The sequence below is a fragment of the Triticum aestivum genome, chromosome 5A (assembly GCF_018294505.1).
Source record: "Triticum aestivum cultivar Chinese Spring chromosome 5A, IWGSC CS RefSeq v2.1, whole genome shotgun sequence".
Classification (NCBI taxonomy): domain Eukaryota; kingdom Viridiplantae; phylum Streptophyta; class Magnoliopsida; order Poales; family Poaceae; genus Triticum; species Triticum aestivum.
In genome coordinates this window covers 127961942-127979680 of record NC_057806.1, presented here as the reverse complement: position 1 = coordinate 127979680, position 17739 = coordinate 127961942, and the positions used below count along the sequence as shown (strand labels likewise).

At 46.4% G+C, this 17739-nt stretch overlaps 1 pseudogene; it reads right to left on the bottom strand.

The window, feature by feature from the left end:
* Positions 1–3979: 3979 nt before the first annotated feature.
* On the bottom strand, positions 3980–17372 carry LOC123102605 (2-alkenal reductase (NADP(+)-dependent)-like; annotated as a pseudogene).
* Positions 17373–17739: the final 367 nt, after the last annotated feature.

The following is a 17739-nucleotide window of genomic DNA, read 5'->3' as shown; positions in this document are numbered from 1 at the left end:
TTACCACATCAACAGTTGAAGATATTCACACGAAGATTCTCCAGACACTTTTTCGGCACCCAGACTTTCTTCATAGGTGGCCCATTCCTACAGTTAGTACCAATATACCTGGCAAGCACTTCACCATTCTGATTTTTAAACAGTTTATAGTTTGCATCAAAGGATTCATCAATGATGATGGGATTAGGACAAGTGAAGCCAGATAGGGTGGATGGATCCACTGAAGGTTCCTTTGCAGCAACCCATGTGGTTTTGGGGTACTGCTCAGGTTTCCAGTAAGAGCCATCAGCATTCATTTTCCTTTCGAACCTAACACCCTCTTTCCTAGGGTTTCGGTTCAGAATCTGCCTTTTGAGGACATCACATAGTGTGTGATGCCCTTTGAGACTTTTATACATCCCTGTTTCAAGCAATGTCTTTAACCTAGCATTTTCATCAGCAATAGCAGTGCCATCCTCAGCAGAGGGGTTAGTTACCACATCAACAGTTGAAGATATTGCAACAGTAGCAGCAGTAGAACATCCAGCAACAGAAGTAGCGTTATCACGCTCAATGCATTTAAGACATGGTGGTTCAAATCCTTCCTGAGCGGGACTGATCTGTTTGGCGCGAAGTGACTCGTTTTGCTTTTGAAGATCTTCATGAGCCGCTCTCAATTTCTCAAGATCTTGCTTCCTTTGAAGATAATCATAGGAAAGCTTTTCATGAGTTATTGAGAGCGTTTCATGACGACTTTCAACTTCCTCATACTTAACATGAAGATTTTTTATGTCTTCAATTAAGGACTGAGATCGAGTCATTTCAGCATCTAACAAGTCATCGCTTTTGTTTAACAGTTTTTGAATATGTTCCATAGCTTTCTGTAGTTCAGTTGCAATTTTAGCAAGTGTTTTGTAGCTGGGTTTGGAACCACAATCAGAGTCATCTTCACTGGATGTTTGATAGTGAGTAATGCGTGAGTTTACCTTGGCACCGCGTGCCATGAAGCAGTAGGTGGGAGCGGAGTTGTCCTTGTTATTAGCATCGGCGTCAGTGTCGAAGTCATTGTCTTCTGTGTTGAAGATGGACTTGGCAACATAGGCTGTAGCCAGACTTGCAACGCCAGAATCGGACTCCTCCTCAGACTCCACCTCTGCCTCCTCAGAAGCAGACTCCTCCTCTGAATCCATTTCCTTGCCAACAAACGCATGAGTCTTGCCAGATGAGCTCTTCTTGTGTGATGAAGACTTTGAGGAAGACTTGGAAGAAGACTTTGAGTATTTCTTCTTCTTCTTGTCGTCAGAATCATATTCCTTGCTCTTCTTCTTCTTCTTCTTCTTCTTCTTCTTCTTCTTCTTCTTGTTCTCATTGTTCCACTGCGTACACTCAGAAATGTAGTGACCAGGTTTCTTGCACTTGTGGCATGTTCTCTTCTTGTAGTCATGAGCAGAAGCTTCATCATTCCTTGAGCTGGATCGTGAGGACTTTCTGAAGCCTTTCTTCTTGGTGAATTTCTGGAACTTCTTCACAAGCATAGCAAGCTCCTTTCTAATGTCTTTAGGATCATCAGAACTGCAGTCAGATTCTTCTTCAGATGAGGAAACAACTTTTGCCTTCAAGGCACGAGTTCGGCCATAGTTGGGACCGTAGATGTCTCTTTTCTCAGAAAGCTGAAACTCATGTGTGTTGAGCCTTTCAAGTATGTCAGACGGATCGAGTCTCTTGAAGTCAGGGCGTTCTTGTATCATCAGGGCTAGAGTGTCAAACAAGCTGTCAAGTGATCTCAGGAGCGTCTTGACGATTTCATGCTTGGTGATCTCAGTAGCACCGAGAGCTTGAAGCTCATTTGTGATGTCAGTGAGTCAATCGAACATGAGCTGAACATTCTCATTGTCGTTTCTCTTGAAGCGGTTGAAGAGGTTGCGAAGGACACTCATCCTTTGATCTCTCTGGGTTGAGACGCCTTTGTTGACCTTGGAGAGCCAGTCCCAGACTAGCTTAGAGGTTTCTAGAGCACTCACACGGCCATACTGCCCTTTTGTCAGATGACCATAGATGATGTTCTTGGCAGTGGAATCTAGTTGAACAAACTTCTTGACATCAGCAGCGGTGACACCTTCACCAGCCTTGGGAACGCCATTCTTGACGACATACCAGAGGTCGACATCAATGGTTTCAAGATGCATGCGCATCTTATTCTTCCAGTAGGGATATTCAGTTCCATCGAAGACGGGGCACGCAGCGGAGACTTTGATTATCACTGCAGTCGACATAGCTAAAACTCCAGGTGGTTAAACCGAATCACACAGAACAAGGGAGTACCTTGCTCTGATACCAATTGAAAGTGCTAGTGATCGACTAGAGGGGGGTGAATAGGTGATTTTTATGAAAGTCTTCAAAACATGGAAGTTTCGAAGACAAACGATAGAAATAAACCTATTACCATGCAGCAGAAGGTAGACTACACTAGGCAAGCCATAGTCAAGTATTCAATAAAGTGAAAGCACAAAGACTAATAGCAGCTAGGCAGTATGGATCAGGATGGAACATAGTATGAAGCCAATCAGAACAAGCAGTCACACAGTGAAGACAAAAATATAATGCAAACAGGCAATGACTTCACAAGGACCAACTGTAATAAAGAGATGGGAAGGATAGAACTAGTTGCTCGTTAAATACAATGATTTGTTGGACCAGTTCCAGTTGCTGTGACAACTGTACGTCTGGTTAGGGAGGCTGAGATTTAACTCAGAAGACCGTGTCTTCACCTTATTCCCCTTGAGCTAAGGACACCCAGTCCTCGCCCAATCATTCTGGTAAGTCTTCAAGGTAGACTTCCAGACCTTCACAGACTTCGTTCACCGGTGATCCACAATGACTCTTGGATGCTCAGAACGCGACGCCTAACCGGCTGGAGGATTCACAGTCCTCAAGTGTAATAAGTCTTCAGATCACACAGACAGGAAGACTTCAGTGATGCCTAACACTCTTTGGCTCTGGGTGTTTAGGGCTTTGTCCCCGCAAGGATTTCTCTCTCAAAGGCTTTGAGGTGGGTTGCTCTCAAACGACAAAAGTCGTGCACTAACTCTGAGCAGCCAACCAATTTATGGTGTAAGGGGTGGGCTATTTATAGCCACTAGGCAACCTGACCTGATTTGTCCTAAATGACCCTGGGTCAGATTTCAAACACACACAGCAACTTTACTTGGGCTACAAGCAAAGCTGACTTATCCAGCTCTGGATAAGATTTGCTCTCATTGTCTTCGCTCGAAGACATAGGATTTTGGTTAAACATCACTTCAGTCATTCTGACTGGTTCACTTGGACCCCACTTAACAGTACGGTGGTACTATGACTCAACAAAGAAGAAAAGGAAACAACGAAACAACTAAGTCTTCGCGTTCCATAGTCTTCACTCAATGTCTTCTCTTGTCATAGTCTTCAATGTGAATATCTTCACATACCATCTTTGTCTTTGATGTCTTCATACATTTTTAGGGGTCATCTCCGGTAGGAAAACCGAATCAATGAGGGACTATTACCTGTGTTATCCTGCAATTCTCACAAACACATTAGTCCCTCAACCAGGTTTGTTGTCAATACTCCAAAACCAACTAGGGGTGGCACTAGATGCACTTACAGAAAGTTATCATCTCATGGAAAGATCGGAACCCTCTCCTCTAGCACCAAGGGACCAATAAATCAGGACATAAGTAGTTGTCAAGTTAGAAACATCATTAGGTTGGCTCCTAGTGTTGGCTCCGATTGAAATGTAGTCATGAAACCTTTATTCCATATGGTGCTATCTCTGGCATATGATGGCTACCTCTAAGAACACAAAAAACATAGCATAAAAGGTTTATACCTTATGTACATTTTTTCATAACTTATACCTAGTGTACAATGATTTGAGGCCCTCCCATTTTTACCTGGAGCTCTAGCTAAGTTTCTGGAACCCTCGACCCCCGACTATTCCTCAAATGTGGCACATGGGCCATAGTTGACTCACACAAATGGTCCAAAGTATTCAACAAAATCCATATTCAAAATGCTACAATTTAACAATAATATTTGTACTGTATGTATATATAAAAGAGGTAAAAATAGAGATAAAATACCAATATTTTTGACATCCCATCGATATACATAGGTCAATCGTAAACACGAACACTTCCACACGTCCAATATGAATATATTGCATCCCCATGCCCTTTCTGTTAGCCTGTCATGTCACTCATGTGCGATGGTGACAAGCTGCTTCCCAATGTTGTGCCTAGAGAAGAGCCCGATGAGCGCCGTCGACACATTCTCGATCCCCTCAGCAACATCCTCAACAACACTGATCTTCCCTTCCTTGAGGTAACCCGCTATCTCCTCCTCGAACTTGTTGTAGGTCCCGAAGTAGTCCAGGACCATGAATCCCTCCATGCGGATGCGCTTGGCAACCAAGCAAAAGAGGTTAGGGGCACCATTCGGCTGCTCCAGGTTGTACTGCGAGATCATCCCACACACGGTGATCCGGCCATTCATCCTCATGTTGGGCAGCACCGCGGCTAGCATCGCACCGCCCACGTTCTCGAAGTAGATGTCAATGCCCTGCGGGAAGCATCTGAGAGGAAATATCACGGGGGAGGGAACCATGTTTAGCTTTTGTTTCTTTTTTGTGGAAAAGGTTAGTAGCCATTTGTGATTGGAACTTAGAATTTCATAAGGAAAATGGCTTTTAGAACCTCTTTAGTGCGGCGTTGAGGTCCTCTTCCTTCTTGTAGTTGAAAGCATCGTCAAAGCCAAACTTGGTTTTTAGGATGTTGACCTGCAGTTACCATAAAGACAAAGAATTTTCTCATACTTTCACCTTTCAAAGTTGAACGGTGGGACTCCTCCATTATACTTTGGCATTCCTGTACATATTATTAAAAGCATAGAAGAGAAATTGAGAATAACTTGGTTACTTGCAGGCTAGATTTCTGACTTTAGGAGGTAGGATTACAATGATTTACATACTCTCCATCATCTGAGTCCATGATGGAGTGATTACAATGATTTACTTCTTTAGGGCTAGGGTTCTTTGGCAAGGGGACAAGAAAGGTAAATATAACACCTTGCCAATTGGCCAGGGGTTACTATAAAATGGTTATCATTGAAAATGTGCATACATGCTGACTTTCTTCACAATGGAATGGTCGAATATAATTCACTTAGTAGAAATAACTAGTATTATGATCCCAATGGTAAAGCATGCAACCATTATAAAAGCCGTCACATTATTTTCATACCATTACGGAGCTCTCCCTCCGTAAAGAAATATAAGATCGCTTAGATCACTAATATAGTAATTTAAATTATCTTATATTTCTTTAGAGAGGGGGTATATTTTAGGTTAGTGAAAAACTCTTGAAGTTATTCAACCAATTCATCATTCAATTGCGGGAGTGAACTATTAGACAATTTCAGTGATACAGAGCACGTGGAAAAAATGAGTATGCAGAAAAAAGGAAAACCTTCTCATCGGAACCAGCACTGCCAACCACATAGCAGCCAGTGATCTTGGCAAGCTGTCCAACAAGCTGCCCGACGGCGCCCGATGCTGATGAGATGAAAACATAGTCGCCTTGCTTTGGTTTTGATACGTCGAAAAATCCAGCATACGCAGTAAGTCCAGCCATGCCTGCATTAGCGAATTTCTTGGAAATTTAGTAAATAAATAAATAGTGTATTTTATGAGTTTTAAAACTTCGCTAGCGGAAGTAAATTGCATGAATATACGAAAACACCAAGCTTAGATCATACCAATTCCTTTTTTTGAGGGGAGAAGAGCCTAAATCGTAGCACTGATGAGCTTGATGTCTTATTCTTTTTCTACATATAATTTAGCCATCCATTTTGATTTGTGGCTGTGAAATTCCATGGTATGGTTCCTTGAAGGAAGGTGCATCTATGAATCTCTGGACATTATCTTAGAGATCTGACTAGTATATTCCCTTTCCGTCCTATTTCTTTATTCTGATATCTGTCCTCATTAACTAACTAGCATAACTTATACGTGCTTCCAAAACTTGGGAAAGTTCATTCGTAGTTTCTATGTATAAGTTGTTTTATGTAAAACAAGTAGTCAAGCACACCAATTAGACATCACCACAAAGAAAAAAAGAAACAAATAAATGGTGACAAACTAGGGTGCCATATGTGGAAGTTAGGACAAATGAACTCTTGCAATTCTGGATTGTGAATCGAAAGGCCTTGGCCGCTCTTTATTAATTTTCGAGGGTACGCAAAATGCGTACCTTAGCTTTATAGAAGGAGAGAAGTACAGCCATACAACCACATCTACCTCTCGCTGCGAACAACGAGCGTAGCACAACTCCACACCTGACCCAAACAAAGGAAACCACACACGACAACCCATTACGACATACAAGAGCCTACCCAAAACCGATATCCTCGCCGCGTCTCGACCGACGCCGGAGATCATCGAAGAACAGCAACTCCAGCTTCCTTGGTAGAACCAGCGACGATCGTACATAGCGCCAGAGAAGAACGATCCGAGCAGCGGTGCACGCCGGAGGAGCGCAACATAGGGCCTCTTATCTCCAAGCACGAAGCTCCCAACAGAGGAACAACATCAGAAAGACGCTGCCGTCGTGCCGATCCTACGGATCGAGGCTTTCGCCCCGGAGATGGTTGCCGATACAAGGCAACGTGGGCAATGGCGCTACCCTCGGCGACGCCTCCAGGAAGGGGAATGACACCCACGGGTGCCATCGACGCCGGTCCGACCAAGGCCGAACAGAATTTTCATCCGTAGCATTGCACATTTCCACGCCACCAAGCTTCCGGCCAGCCCCGAAAGATGCCTCACACCGCCAACACCGCAGCCACTTGCAGTCGAAGCCACACATCACTGCCGAGGAAGCACGCCTCCAGCCACCACCTTCAGCACACCAGGAACTGCAGCAACCACCAGTCGATGCGGGGATCAGATCCGTCGCGATGGCCTTCACCCGCACCTAGGGACTGCCACACAGATGAACCTGACCCGCACCATCAGCCACACTTCGACGCCAACTTCACCGAGGCATCACCGCCCGCGCCTCACACGTAGGTGGTCGGGCGCCCGCTGCTCGCCAGGCCCTGCCTAGTCGAGCCTCGCAGCGCCGCCGCCTCCATGGCTGCACATGCGCTGCCGCCTCCGACGAAGTCAGCGCACCACCCACAACCACTCACCCGCTGCACCCCTCGTGCAGATCCAGGGGACCGCCGTTGAGCATCCCGCCATGAAACAGACTCCCGCAGCACCCCGACCGGGAGCCATCCAACGCGCCAGATTAGGCCCGAGAGCCACGGATCCGCGCACGGGAGGGCTGCCTGCCAGCCGACCCGACGCCAACCAGGGGCGCCACCACGGCGCCACAGGCCGGACGAGGTCGCGCCGCACCGCCCGGAGCAGGGCACCGCCGACCCCAGACGCCGCCGGCTCGCCCCGCGCCACTCCGCTCAGACGAGAGCCACGGACGCGCCGTGCCTCGCCAGAGCCACCCCCGCCCGCCGCCGGCACGCGAACCACGCCGGCGAGAGGACCTCCGCGCCAGATCTGGCGTCCCTCGCCGCCAAGAGCCTGGAGAGGAGGGGAGAAACCCCGCCGCCGCCGACCCGTCCGGGCTTTGCCCGACGTCGTCCCTTGGCGGCGGCGAGGGGGAGGGGAGGCGGGGCGGGAAGACTGGCGGCGGCACGATTTAGGGTTCCTCCCGGGCCTCTTGCGGGAGCGGCACGGGGGACGGGACGGGGGGGGGGGGGGGGGAGTCCGATCTTTATTAATAAGAAAGAAAAGAGAGTTTATTGGTACAAGCGTGCATGCGGTACAAAAGTTGTGCCGTGCAAGAAGTACATGAAGGAAAAAGAGACCGGCTAGAAACGAGACGCTAAGGGCATCTACACTGTAAGGCGCCTAATTAGACGCTTAGGCCGTAATAAAAAATGTTTTTCTTCCTGGCGTCTGGCCTAGCGCCCTGTTTCCAGTGCTAGATGCCAAGTACGGGCGCTATTGACATGAAAAAAAGAGCGAGCAATTGGGCTAGCGCCCGACGACTGATGCGGCATCGATGCTGGCCTATTTCCTGGAATCGGACGGGATCTGAGAAAAACTACCAGGATTCTAACCCTAGCGCCCGGCCTTGGCATCTGCGTTGGAGAATGCAATTTGGGTCACTTGACTAGTTTAGCCATCTGATGAAGAATGGACGTCCAAATGAGCGTCTTCAACCTCTAGCCATCGTCTTATTTCTTCAAACCGTCAAGCCACCGTCGGCCTTTCCGCCTGCTTCCGTCGCTGGCCGGTTGCGCTCCCACGGCTGCCTCGCTGCCCCACACTCCCCTCAACCTCCCACATCGCCGAGCCTTGCCGCCGCCCAAGGCATTACCTCTAACCCTGGCAGACCTTCAATTCCGACGCTGGCGAACCCACACCCCCCGTTACCCCTAAGATAGACAAGGATGATGATGCTTCCCCTGCATTCACTGCACCCCTAAGATAGACGAGGAGCTACTCCGCCGCGGCTACTGCTGCCTCCGCCGGCGGCCTCGGTACTCCTCCGCGGTTGCTGCCTCCTCTCCACCGAATCAATTGACCCAAATTCAAATTTCGTGCGACTGACGTCTAGCAAAACCGAAGGAAAAAAGGTCCTGGGAAGATCGCAGCTATCTACTCTAGCCTTTTATTTCTTCAAAACTTCTTGCACCGTGGGGTGAGATGCGTATCGCTGAAAATCCTCACGTTCCGCTCCGTCCATATTCTCTGGTGCGCGAAGATCACCGTAGTATGAGATCTCCATAGTATCGAATTCTTTGTCCATATTCTCTAATGCGCGACATTCCTTATCCCCTTATACGATACACGGAACCCTAACAGCTCGAATCTCCTCCGATCTGGCAATGGCCCCACCCCAGTGGCGGCGGAGTGGTTCATCCTGTACGGCATCCCGAGGGTGGTGGCCAAGGAGGGAAACAATCATAGCATCTTCGAGAAATCCACCAACATGTCCTTCACCTTCGAGAAAGCTCCGCTCCCCTCCCACGTAACCGCCACGAGTAACGTCGACATGTCCGCCGGCAGCATGCTGCACTACCCCTCCGTCACAGCGGTCGATAGCTGCGGCGTCATTCTCCTCTGCGGTTGCACCACGACCGGGATCTCCTACTACCTCTGCGACCCGTGGATCCGCAGAACACTGGGCATCCTCCCTCACAACGGTGGCATCACGTGCCCCCACTCCGTCGGACTCATTCGCCATCGCGGCGACAACCATCTCATCGTCGCAGAGCTCAACCCGTGGTGCATCGAAGATCGTGGCCGCATCACGCTCCTCTGCATGGAGGACATGTACGACTGGGATGAGAAGAGGTGCGAGTGCTCCAACATCGTGGACGCGAGAGATTGGCGTGGCGACGATGTCCTCTCCCACGAAGGGCTCCTCTGGTGGTTTGATCTCGCTTACTATATCCTCGCCGTGACCCCTTTGCCGACAAGCCAAGTTTTATCAAATCGTGGGGCTGTTTGGTTTGTGACTAAGTTTGTCAAAGGTTGCCACACCTAAGGTTAGGCAAATTTGACCAACTTAGATAAGTGTTTGGTTCAAACTACAACTTATGCAAGTCACACTAGGCCCCACATGACATACACATAAAAAATATGACAAGATTCCCTTAGACTTGCCAACTTGTGGCTCTCATTTTGTTAAATTAATTTTAGGTAAGCTTGGCAAAAATGTGTGGCACAATGTGGCAATGCAAGGCTAGAACCAAACAGCCCCATGTTTCCCGCATGTCCCCGATGAGCTGCCATTCGCCTGGGCCCCATCGATGGTGACACCGCTGCTTGAAGGTGAGCGGCGGCCGGCTGCGGTACGTTCAGATCCATGGCTCCTATGACAAGCCGGAGGTCAGCATGTGGACGCTGTCCTCCAACGACCCATCTGACGTGACATGGACAAGCAGGCTCAAGCTCCCCTTGGACAAGGTTTGGGACGACCAGATCTATAAGGATGCAAGGCTGCGTGAGAGGGTCATCCCCGTTGTGGTGCTGGTCCACCCCATGCATGAACGCCAATGAGGTCTACTTCTTGGACGGGCACATCCTCGCCATCGACCTGACGAAGAGCAAGGTTGTGTGGACTGCAAAGAGTTGAACATTTCGTGGTCGCCGCACAAAACCTGCTCCTCTCGCCTGGTCCATGCCTGGCAGTTGCCGGTGAAGCTCACCAAAATCAGTCTTGAGTCTGGGCCTAACTGGTCTCAGGTTAAGGAGATTGAATTCGTGAGTCGATGGAACTCGGTGGAAGATTTCCACGACAAAGCTGCCATGATCAGGTGCGCATATTCTTTCACGTCCGTGGTTCGATCCTTCTTGCATGATATGTTTGCTTTACAAAAGTCTGTCCCTTTTCATCATATGTTTCAGTTCTTAATGGATGCAATCTTTGTTTCAATTAATTCAGGTCACTTTTTGAACAACATGTCAACGGTATGTAGAACATGTAAGCTCTCGCTATTGTTTCATTCAGTGTTTTGGGTGTGGCATGTTAATTAATTTATTGGACATGCTAGCTTGTGCCAAAATTCTGGTTTGTCAACCAGATGTAGTCAACGAAAAATGCAAGTACGTGCTTCATTTGATGAAAAACGGAAATATAAGTTAAATATGGCACTTTGTTTCTGACAAAATAAAAATGTACTCACCAAGAACACCTGTGTAGTACGACAGAGGTAGTTCGGGATGGTTGATCTTGAAAAGAGACTCTGGATCAGTGATCAAAGTGTATTCTTCACATCCGCTCATGCCCCAAACAAGATCACCCGACTTGAAATCGGGTGCCCAGATGCTACCACCCTGCCTACTGAAAAGGTAGCCAAAACCTGGAATAATCGTACTCAGTGAGGCATTGGAATTTCAGAGAATTCGACTGTAGTAGTGAACAGAACGCAATAGTCTTCATGGCTTTGTTTTCGAGTAAAAGAAAAGCACTGTAGTTCATACTTGACATGACAATAGAGTAAACTACAAGTTACAGTCGTAAATAACATGGTGTTGAGTGTCAACTGTGAGTAGGATGAACAATAAAATTTAATTGATTACTATCATTTGCATTTGTCTATATATTAGATAAAAGGAACATTTGCACAACTTGCGCATACACAACTAAAGGCCACAAAAGTTTGAGATCATATCTCTATTATAACTCGACCTGACTAAAAAATAGATGGTCAAGAATATTTCTTCTGTGATTAACACATGCATTTTTATGAAAATATAAAAATAGTAGATATATACTCCTTCCAATTCACAATAAACCGTGTTCTGAATATCTTCGGTAAAAAGAAACTCCTTAAAGTATTTTTTTGACGAAATATAACATACAATGTTTCATTAAATTAAGAGAGTTGGAATGTGTAGGGGTTTAGCTGGGCATAGCCCATGGAGAAGTAAGAAACAAACCTAGACTAGCTTGAATTATTAAGAGAGTTGGAATGTACAAGGGTTTAGCTGGGCATAGCTAGCGGAGAAGAAAGAACAACCCTAGTTTATGGTGGTTGCTAGTCTATCCAAGCAAGTACAGGTTTAGGCGATTTGTTTGGGAGGCTCAGTTGGAGTAGCAAAATGTGATGAATGAGGCATGTCACAGCTCCCCCTCCAGGTGAGCACCTCATCGTAAGCTAGCTTGAACGTCGTAGCTAGTGGTTTGACAACGTTATTGAAGATCCTTGCATTCCTTTTAGTTTAGAAGAACCACTAAAGCAGGATGCAACTAGTATTCAAGTGCTTGTGAAGCTTTTACTTGTTGAAGAGCATGTAGAGACACATAGATACAATGGCTACTTTCGGCAAGGTAGCCTCAAGCAGTGCAATACATGTTGCGGCCAATGATCAAGTGCCTAGAAGTATTATCCTAGTGGCTAACAGGTGAATCGTAATCTCAAGATGACAGTGGCGGATGGAGCACACTGGGTTGTGTGGCCATCCCCTCTGTGCTAGCCTGTCGGCGGTCAGTCATTTGCTCTCGATCAGAATCCAAGCATGTGCTTCAGCTTCGGTGGCACATGGGCAGAGAAGTGTGCATCAATCGATGCATAGGCTAGGGTTTATCCTCCTTTTTGAAGAAAGACGAGGCCATTAAGCTCAGAGCATATGGACCCTCAAATTGGATCAAATAGACAAATTTCGTCGAATAAAAGCTGCCTTCAGTCTATTTCTAGGTGATTCGATCTTTAGAATCGTTTAGGTGCACACTGTTCAGATATTTTTAGAGTCGCATATAGTTGGAGGGGACATCAACATCAAGGAAAGGCTTGATTGCGGTAACCTGCTTTCTGTTGGTTAGAGCTTGAGAAACGAGCATTGTCGATAATAGCTATGTAAAAAGAGACACCAAAAATCATCCGTCGACACACAACCATTATGCCAATGATCGTACCAAAAGGAAGCCATTACTGATGCAGGTGGAAGGTCGGAACATGCTCTTGGTGAGAGGATCGGTTGACGGATGTAGGCGAATGGCGGTTTGTTACAGTTCTCCCAATCGAATAATAACCAGTGGACGGAAAGCACTCTATTGTGAATCTCAAAAGCGGGGGTGCCGAGGACTCTGAGTGGCTTGGGCGAGAAAACTTACCTACAACTAACGAGACAATTGGCAATGTTATGTTTGTTCGAGCATGTTTAGTGAAAGTCGTAGTGTTAGCCATCTACTTGGGATGGTATAGAACTAGCACCTGTAATGTGGGGACAGCTGAGAGTACATGCTTGACCAGCGTGGCTCTCGTATCACATAATATGAACTGGGCAGTCCATCCAACGATATTCTTTGTTAGCTTGTCCAAAAAGCGGTTGAAAATCAATGCTCTTAGCTTGGTAAAGGATAGAGGCATACCTAAATAGGTGAAGGGGATGGTGCCAATCAGCCATGACAATGGCTGCCCAACGGTCTCATTGTCGATATTGTCACATAAGATAGGTAGAGGCTACTCTTGGTGACATTGGTAACAAGGCTATCGACATTGCCAAAGAAAGTGAGTATGGTGTTGGTAGCGACAACATCATCTATCTTTTGTTGAATGATACCGCTGCACTGTCAGCATATAAAGAGGTCATGTGTCTAAACAGTTCCTTTTCGGGGAAAAATGTGTCTAAACAGTTGAGGGTTGAGGGGTGAAAGAACACCTTCAACGTGCGCCAAGTTGAACAGGCAGCTATATAGTCCATGACAAGCACAAATAATAATGCGGACAGGGGTTACTCTGTCGAGGACTTTTCTTTTGGAAGATGTAGCCAAAAAGGAATTTGTTCACTGAAATGCACATGCCGACATACGGAAGCAGAGATGCAATCCAACTCCACCTCTGGCCAAAACCTCTGAAGACGAGTAACTGCATTAGGAGCTCCAGGATAGCGAGTCAAAGGCTTTAGAAATATCCAGCTTCAGCATTTTGCTTGGGATATGCTTCTCATGTAAAATTTTGTTCAATCTTTGCACAATGAAAATTACATGAATGGTTTGACGAATGCGCGCCTTGGCTCTGCTAGACTAGCGTTGGCATCGGGGATAGAGCTATAAATCAATGGAGGGGGAGGGGGGCACAAATTGCCAAGCATTTGGGGGCGGGGACACAAATAGTTGGGTGGAATGAAATTTTTGAAGGGTTGTACACAATTTTATCAATCTTGGAGGGGGTTGTGGCTCATCCTTGCCCCCACTAGCTCCATTAGAGATTAGCATTAATGGTTATGCTTGGGCGCTAGAGCTTCAGCAACAAGCTTCCCTGAACAAGTGTACCAGGCTCATCGTTGACAAATCGCTTGACATCGAACCAGTTTCAGACTTTACCAGAAGCATCATTACCACTAAATTAAGATAGCTCATCCCTAAGAGTTCATGGATTAAATTTGTGAATCATTTACATAACATCCTGCTTGATGGTTGTCACGTGCTAGGATTAGTACCGACCACAAGATCAATGAATGTGACACACTTGGGGTACAACTCCGAGGAAAAATGAAGGTTGGCAGGGCTCACGAGCCTTAGGGTTTGTGATGGAGGGTTTCAAGGGCAAGCTCATCTTTTGTTCCCGTCACAAGAAACTCTAATGCAATTGGTAGCCTATGGAGGAGCAATGCATGAAATAGAGGGATTGGCAATGACCCGGGAAGAGGAGCCGTTGCTACTAGGAAGAGCACAAATGGTGTTGTTGCTCGTGAGTCCACCACACCAGCCGAAGAGGACTTCATCACCACCACAGTTGCAAGCATAGCTACTCTTGAGATTTGTCGCATGGCTAACTCTTGAGGGCACCCCATTACTACTAGAGTTTTCACCATCGTGGTTGTAGGTTGTACTCCTACCACTTCTCGTAGGTGCAGGTTTTCCCTCTCACCTAGGTGTGTTCCTCTAGATAAGAGGAAGGACTTCAATGGAGGTTGCGCGTGTCCTACGTGTGCTCCTCCTTGGTGAAGGTCTTAATGGGGATGCCCTTCTTTAGATGTGCAATGGCAACCCGGTCGGTTGATGCTTCCTCCTTGAGTTCTTCAATGTTTGCCACAAATTTCTTGAGGATGGTGCACTGCAGTTCATGCACAAGTTCCTTATGCCCAAAAATATTTTCATCCAGGAGCTTGGCAGTTTCCTCAAGGATTGGTAAGTGTGGTACGAATTTTCACACACTAGGATATTATTGGTAACGGTCGTAAGACCGATGAACGTGACACAATCGGGGGTACAACTCCAAGGAGCGAAGATTGGCCAACCATGGTGCCATGGATGAGAGGAAAGAAGGTTGGGATCATGTGTTAGATCTTTGCTAACCATGGTGCCATAGGGAAGATACGACTTGAAGTCTAAGCAAGACATAACCTGAACTTTCTGAACATCAAATCCCTATCTTCCTAAATTTCTTTCCTTCCTATTTTTTTAGAAATCCCTTTTAATTAGAAGCTTTTGCTTTCCCTCCTTATTTTTCTGCCGCAAGGAGTAAAATTTCTTTCCTTATTTTTGGCTATCACGTCGAGGTTTATATAGAAGCCGTGGACAGAGGAGCGCTCCACACCTTCTAGCTTCCTTGTATTCCTGTCACAATGATTAATTTTTATCTTCGTTATTTCTCTATACACGTCGGTTGAAATCCCCTCTCTTATTTCCGTCCTTGTTTTTCCAACAGAGACTCAATATCCTATCGTTCCTTATTTCTGTGCAAGTCTGACCCACAAGCAGCCAGCCATGCACCAGTCCACCTTCCCACAAGTCAACCAACAATTCCATCCGATTAGAGCTGTTTCACTATCACTTATTTTCCTCTTTTATTGAGGGAGTTAATTCCTTTATTCCATAATCCGCACATCACCTTCTATTAAAGCCGCCTGTTGGTGCCTTAGACAACTCCTGAAGGTATATAAGTTAATGGATTTTTTTTTTGTAAAAAGGCGAGGTGGGACTTTTAAATAGTTAGCAAACAAGCTATCTAAACAAAAGCATTGTCAGTGCGCTTGGTTAGACCCTCCTTCATCGAAAGGGAGGTGTCGAGTTCGACCCCCACCTTGAGCAACTATATTTTTTCCTCAACGACCCTACACACACCAAGAAATTATGTTTTCTATTCGCATCGGCCCAACGTGGCCTAGACGGCGCACGAGCTGGGGACAAACGCGAGTGATCGCTGGTGAAGGTATACCTACAATATGTATATTTATGGAGTGCGGTTTGAATACCAAAAAATATATTTTTTCCTCAACGACCCTACACACACCACGAAATTATGTTTTCTATTCGCATCGGCCCAACGTGGCCTAGACGGCGCACGAGCTGGGGACAAACGCGAGTGATTGCTGGTGAAGGTATACCTACAATATGTATATTTATGGAGTGCGGTTTGAATACCAAAAAATATAGGGACTTCTGTGCAAAATTATTGATGACGGACGGGCAGAAGCGCTAATGACTATTTGTAAGTAATAGATTAAGATCACCATTTCGGTGACATGAGCCATCCAAAACACTAGAAATGGTTTCGTTTTCCAAGGTCTACAGCCAAATCTATACGGACACGAGAGGAGATTTAAGAAAGAATGAAATTGCTCGTTTCAGAGCTAAAAGGAAAACATACGAGGCTGCAACCTTTTATTGATACTTTCATCTGACTTGTTGTAGAGGGCTTGAGGCCTTGTATTAGTTTTTTTTTCTGTTCTCATTAGGGCATGTACAATGGTTGATAAGATAGTTTTATCTTAAGTCCTGCATGTAAATTAGAGATGATAAAAAAATATGTCTACAATGGATCATTTCTTAGCCTTATCTTTAATAATTAGCTGTTCCTAAAAATATGGTGAGACAAATTGTGCTAAGAGATCATCTCTTGTCTTCTCTTATTTAAGAGAAGACAAGCCTTATCTTACGATTTCTCTCTCCTCCACTTCACTATTTATCCTACGTGGCACTCTTAAGATAGAACCATTGTACATGTCCTTATGTTTTCCTGTACAACTTTTTAACACAGTACTCCCCGTCTTAAAATATAAGATGTTTTTGCCGTCCGAACTGCAAAAATCTTATATTTTCGTACAGAGGAAGTAATATATTGAGATATATATAAGTAGGGGAATCTACCGTACTACCATTAAAAATGTGCTACGATCTCATAGATATTAAAAAATATGCCACGATCTCATAGATATATTAAAAAACTTGATCTGAACACTCAAGCTCACAGGCCAGCTTGCCAGATTCGACCAAATGAAGTGCCGTGTGATTCCAAACCTTGTTTTTAAAATTCACCGTAAAAGGGAAGTTGCTAAAAGAGGGCGGCGACAGAAAGAGAATTCTGCTCAAAACGGAAAAGAAACATTCGGCCGTGCGGGCCAGTTTCATTACTACTACTAGTTGTAATAGCCGAGAGACACATAAAACAGTTCATTTCCTGCAGAAATCAGGAGATAACCTAAACAGTAAATAACAAGTCGGGATTAATGGGCGCGTCTGGTAACAACGTACCTCCCCTGGCACGAACTGCTCGATGTAGCTGGCCTCGTTGTGCTCGCTCATCCGGTTGCGCATGTAGGGGTCGCAGGAGACGTAGAGGTTCTTGACCATCACGGACGCCGACCCAGGCGGCACGGCCAGCCGAACGACGCCGGTGACGAGCTCCAGGTCGTCCTCGGTGGGGCACCCCGTCACGAACTGCTTCAGGATCACCCCCTTGTTGCTCACCTCTGCCGCCGCCATTGCTCTTCCTTGCTGCTTCGATGGCGTGTACGGCCGCCGATGAGGCCTCGAGTGGTTTGATCGACGCGTGAGACGGCGCGGACGCGGGTGTTGACAGTGGCCTTTCTAACCGTCGTGCGCTGCGAGGGGCGTACGTAGGTTTTGTATATGCGGAGGATGGAGCCGGCGGTGCGACCATGTGCGTATAGAGCTGGTGATCAGTCAGCTGTCAGCCGGATCTCGATTGATCCGGAACCAGTTGGCAGCAGCACCGGACAGGGAGGCCACGGCCATGGCCTCGCATCCCGCGATGCTGGTACCTAGTGGGGAACGCCCGCGATCAATGTCGGTTGACCTCGTGTGAACGATGAGAGTCGTGTTAGGCGACGATCAGAGTATCTTTTCAGTTGGTGACGGCGATTGTGAAAGCGAGATAATATGTACAGCGCACTTTGCATTTTTTATTGGGAAACACTTTCCCTCGCACGTCTGATTTATTTCCTTCGTCAGACCAATCCTCTAC